Source organism: Antechinus flavipes, chromosome 4 (assembly GCF_016432865.1).
Source record: "Antechinus flavipes isolate AdamAnt ecotype Samford, QLD, Australia chromosome 4, AdamAnt_v2, whole genome shotgun sequence".
Classification (NCBI taxonomy): Eukaryota; Metazoa; Chordata; class Mammalia; order Dasyuromorphia; family Dasyuridae; genus Antechinus; species Antechinus flavipes.
This window is the reverse complement of record NC_067401.1, coordinates 184,217,201-184,223,189: the sequence shown is the minus strand read 5'-3', so window position 1 is coordinate 184,223,189 and position 5,989 is coordinate 184,217,201.

Here is a 5,989-nt window from a genome sequence, read left to right as displayed (position 1 = left end):
CAAAGATTATAGCAAACATCTATATGTCTAGCATATAGATCATACTAGTATGATCTAGTATAGTATATAGATATATACTATAGTAGCTGGATTAGTGCTATCCCTTTGAGACGGGAATTTGAAGATAAGACAGGAATTTTTATTTCTTTTGTAGTTGAAAAAATCCCCATCAATCTGTGGGTAAGAAACATCTTACAAAGTGAAAAAAATTGGGCTTTATTGGATATAGTACAGGAATAATTTGACCAAGGACACCTACAGTCTTCTCTAAGTTCTTGGGATTTCCCTGTATTTGCTATAAAAATGAAATATGGAAAATGGAGGATGGTGTCTGATTTGAGAAAAGTAAATGAACAGATGGAGACAATGGGTGCTCTTCAGCTTGGGCTTCCGTATCCTCAGTTGTCTAGGGATTGGCCTCTTTGGATTAAGGATTGTTTCTATTCTATCCTTCTAGATAAGGAGGATATGAAGAGATTTGTCTTTTCAGTGCTTAGCATTAATTTAGCTGAGCCTTATAAATTTGAATGGACAGTTTTGCCACAGGGAATGAAAAATAACCCTACTATGTGTCAAATGTATGTGGCTGCTGCTCTTACGCCTGTAAGAAAAGCATTTCCAAAAATTATGTTGTTTTCATCTCTAAGAGAGATTGAATTGGCTTTATCCAATGTGGTTGAAAGACTCACCCAAAAAGCCTTGGAAATATCAGTTTTTGCTACAAAAGAGGCATCCACAGCAGTCCTTCATCAGGAGACAGTGTGATGGAGTGGGTGAGCCACACCAGTGCTTGTGGCTAGAATTTTATTAAAGGCCATTAAGAGAGTAGTATAATTATCTGGAATAAGACCTGACAAGATATACACCTTTTGTACCAATGCAGAAATTGATGTGTGTTGTGAACCATCCCAGAGTGGAAAATTTTATTGGTCACAGCTTCAAATCTTGCACATGTGTCTCCATTAAAGATAACTTGGCTATTACATAATTGGCAATGGATTTTTGATTCAGCTCATTCAGTAGGTGTGGTATAAAGAATTGCCACAGCCCATATAAAATTTGTAGCTTCCAATATATATCAGTCTTTTGAAGAACTTCAAGAGTAAGTGACAAAGCATTCAGGTAAGTATTACATCTTGCACGTCCATTTTCATAGTGGACTTTCAAATCCTATTTATCATCAGGCTGCTGGAGCTTTATGTTTGCAATTTGGGATAACAAAAGAGGAAGCTAGGAGCACAGTAAAAGGCTGTACAGCTTGCCTTCCTTTCCATGCTCCTATGCTCCCTCATAGAAAAACCCTTGTGGTTTGAGATCTAATGCTTTATGGCAAATGGACATCATCCATATTAATAGGCAGAGCACTCATGTAACCATGGATATACATTTTCAATTCCTCATGGCTTCACTCCAATCTGGAGAAGCAGTCAGGCATGTGATCATCCATCTTCATCATTGTTTTTCCTTTGTAGGAGTCCCACATGCACTTAAGACAGATAATGGACCAGGTTATACATCTTCTGCCTTTTGGTCCTTTTGCATTGAATTTGGCATTGCCCATTCCACTGGCATCCCATATAATCCTGCTGGCCAAGCCATTATTGGACAGGCTATTTGTACTCTCAAAATGCTCCCGTCTAAACAAGAAAAGGGAGTATTGGGGTTTGCATGACTCTTTACCAGACTCATGCAGGCTTCCTTAGATACAACAATATATACATACAACTGCCTGCAATTTTCATATTCTTTGGATCTTACCCCAGCAACATGCAGAAAGCATGATTAACTAACAGACTGACTGATAAGGACAAGAGCCCTCTCTCCACAGTGATATGGAAAGGCTTAGATGGCATTTGGAAGGGACCAGGCTGCATCAAAGTTTGGGATCCTGGGTATACTCTTGTCATTCCAGATACAGACCCAAAAGCAGAAGAGTGGATCCCAACCAGAAACATCTGTGAACTGGAGAACCAAGAAGAAAAGGAACAAATAACGATGATATAGCCGCCATCAGTTAGATTGGCCCAGAAAGTTTGGCCAGATGTCAGCAGCCCTGCAGATGCTGATGACAGCTATGTCCCTCCTGACCATGACACCAAAGATAGCAGACACCAGTACTGCAGCTGAATTGGCCTGTCCTGGTTGATGTACAACAGCTAGAGACTGACAGAACTGGACCATGGACTTGTGCATTTCTCCCATGGCTACCCAACTCATATGGTGGCCTGGGGAGAAGTTTTGCCCTGGTTTCCACTTATGGACAAATTAGTGAGTGAAAAACCAACACACCCACCTGCCAAAGTTAGTGAGGCAGGGCTACGGGACATGACTTTTCTTGTATACACTCCTCCTCTGTGCCTTTCTTTATTAGATACCAAAAGTGTACACAATTGAAACCACAGACTTATGACATCCTACCTCCTTGAGCATGACTTTTGTGAGTGGGTCGAACACCATGCTATCCTTTCTTAGTTTTGGCCCCTGTTGGGCCTAGTTCTTACTATTTTACTTTTGTTTACCTTTGTTCTGTTTTATACACTCTGTAATCTCATTGATTAAGCAAGCTATTGTTGATGTTAAAGTTAGCTTGATGTGATGAGCTGTCCCTGCTATACAAGAGAAGGGAATTGTAAGGGTCGGGAGAAGAAACTCGCACAGTGCAATCAGGAAGTTAAAGAGACCTTAATGTCTGAGATACCTGGATGTGATTTCTGTGATCAATGTGGACCACCTAGTAAGTGGAAGCTCTGGTTTCATTGAGATTGTATCATCAACCAGAGACATCTCCTCTTATTGGCTGTGCGTGCGACTTCATAGACCTGATATAAGGAATGGTGACCAGGAAGTAGGGTAAGGGTAGGATGTTAACACATGAAATAAAGAAAGACCTGAGCTTGTGGGCCACTGTCTTCGGGTGCTCTATTGGATGTGAGAACCCCTGCTCAGAGAGGTGATGGCCAGAGATATCTGAAGACATGATTGGGTAAGATTGGTAAAGAACCACTGTATGAGACAGTGGCCAGAGATTTCTGATGAACTGGGAATTAGGCAAGACTGCCAACTAGTAATCTCTGGGTGGAAGGTTACATACGGGGATCCTTGAGAGCTCAGCTGAGGTGAACCCCTCTTTCCTATAGCTATAACTTCTGGGAAAATTTGGGTTGTCTGGGGCTCCATGCCCAGCAGAATTCTCTGTCCAGGGATGCCCAAGCTGGAATTCCTGTGACTTGACAAAAAATCCCCTTAATCAGGGAAAGTTTTTGTCATATCTTTCTCTCTTGGAACACCTAAAAGAGAACAAGGAGCTATAAAACTGAAAAATCTGGGGCTTGTGGCAAAATGGGACAACTCACTTCTTCTGTTCTTAAAGATTCTCCTTTAGGCTCTCTTAAAAAACAGAGACAAATTTGGTTTGAAAGATCTCACACCCACATACTACTACCTCCACACCACAAGGACAATAGCCCATAATGGTCATGTTTACATCCCTGACATTGGGACACTGACTTGTACTACCAATACTGCTGGTGCAAGTGAGTGTAACTCCTCTCAAGTCTGCCGCAATTTTACCTCAGCAACCTGTACCAGCTGCACAGGTGGATCAAGGGCTAGATGTACTTATGACTATAGACCACCCCAAAGAATAACTGAAGGGTATCCATTCCAGGATTATGAAGGCAAACTCACTCACAATGCTTCTATAGCACCTTCTTTGAAGCTTCATTATAACCTCCTGAAAACTAACATTCTGATTGATAGAATGTCATGTAACTATAATCATCCTTGGGGACAAGCAACCAGAAAGCTGCTACAAAACTTGATCTCAGGTACCATCTGTGCACCTAAGGGATACACCTTTCTCTGTAAAGTAAGTTCTTCATTCCACTTCAGGAATTTCCAAGGAACCAGTTAAGAGGAAGGCCCCTGACTGGAATCCTCCTCAGCCTGTAATTTTCTACCTGATGCCTAATACCTTTTAAGCACTATGGGTCTTGCACTCTAGGCTACTTAAGTACACCTTTCATTGTATATAATGCCAGTTCCTCAAACACTACCCCCACTCCTTCAAGGAGACAAAGACGGGGATTTTGGGAAAATGTTCTTTGGTACTTAAAGAAAGGCACAGCAATGCTAGTCCCCTGGGTGGGATATCTATTTATTTATTTTTAATACTTTTATTTTATTTTATTTTTTTAATTGGTCATTACTTTTTTTAAAAAAAACTTTTTATTGATAGAACCCATGCCAGGGTAATTTTTTACAGCATTATCCCTTGCATTCACTTCTGTTCTGATTTTTCCCCTCCCTCCCTCCACCTCCTCCCCCAGATGGCAAGCAGTCCTTTACATGTTGAATAGGTTACAGTATATCCTAGATACAATATATGCGTACAGAACTGAACAGTTTTCTTGTTGCACAGGGAAAATTGAATTTAGAAGGTATAAATAACCCAGGAAGAAAAACAAAAATGTAAGCAGTTTATATTCATTTCCCAGTGTTCTTTCTTTGGGTGTAGCTGCTTCTGTCCATCTTTGATCAATTGAAACTGAATTAGCTCACTTTATCGAAGAGATCCACTTCCATCAGAATACATCCTCAAACAGTATCATTGTTGAGGTATATAATGATCTCCTGGTTCTGCTCATTTCACTTAGCATCAGTTCATGTAAGTCTTGCCAGTTCTCTCTGTATTCATCCTGCTGGTCATTCCTTACAGAACAATAATATTCCATAACATTCATATACCACAATTTACTCAACCATTCTCCAATTAATGGGTATCCATTCATTTTCCAGCTTCTAGCCACTACAAACAGGGCTGCCACAAACATTTTGGCACATACAGGTCCCTTTCCCTTCTTTAGTATCTCTTTGGGGTATAAGCCCAGTAGAAACACTGATGGATCAAAGGGTATGCACAGTTTGATAATTTTTTGAGCATAGTTCCAAATTGCTCTCTAGAATGGCTGGATGTGTTCACAATTCCACCAACAATGTATCAGTGTCCCTGTTTTCCCACATCCCCTCCAACATTCCGCATTATCTTTCCCTGTCACTGTAGCCAATCTGACAGGTGTGTAGTGGTATCTCAGAGTTGTCTTAATTTGCATTTCTCTGATTAAAAATGATTTGGAGCATATTTTCATATGTCTATAAATAGTTTCAATTTCTTCGTCTGAGAATTGTCTGTTCCTATCCTTTGACAATGGTCAAATCAATTGGAGAATGGTTTGATTTCTTATAAATTAGAGTCAATTCTCTATATATTTTGGAAATGGGGCCTTTATCAGAACCTTTGATTGTAAAAATGTTTTCCCAGTTTATTGTTTCCCTTCTAATCTTGTTTGCATTTGTTTTGTTTGTACAAAAACTTTTCAATTTGATATAATCAAAATTTTCTATGTTGTAGTCAATAGTGATCTCTAGTTCTTCTTTGGTCATAAATTCCTCCCTCTTCCACAGGTCTGAGAGGTAAACTATCCTATACTCTTCCAATTTATTTATCATCTCATTCTTTATGCCTAGATCATGAACCCATTTTGACCTTATCTTGGTGTACGGTGTTAAGTGTGGGTCAATGCCTAGTTTCTGCCATACTGATTTCCAATTTTCCCAGCAATTTTTGTCAAATAATGCATTCTTATCCCAGAAACTGGTGTCTTTGGGTTTGTCAAACACTATATTATTAAAGTTATCGGCTGTTTTGTCCTTTGAACCTAACCTATTCCATTGATCAACTAGTCTATTTCTTAGCCAATACCAGATGGTTTTAGTAACTGCTGCTTTATAATATAATTTCAGATCTGGTAAAGCTAGGCCACCTTCATTTGATTTTTTTTTCATTAATTCCCTTGAAATTCTTGACCTTTTGTTTTTCCATATGAACTTTGTTGTTATTTTTTCTAGTTCATCAAAGTAGTTTTTTGGGAGTCTGATTGGTATAGCGCTAAATAAATAGATTAATTTAGGTAGTATTGTCATCTTTATT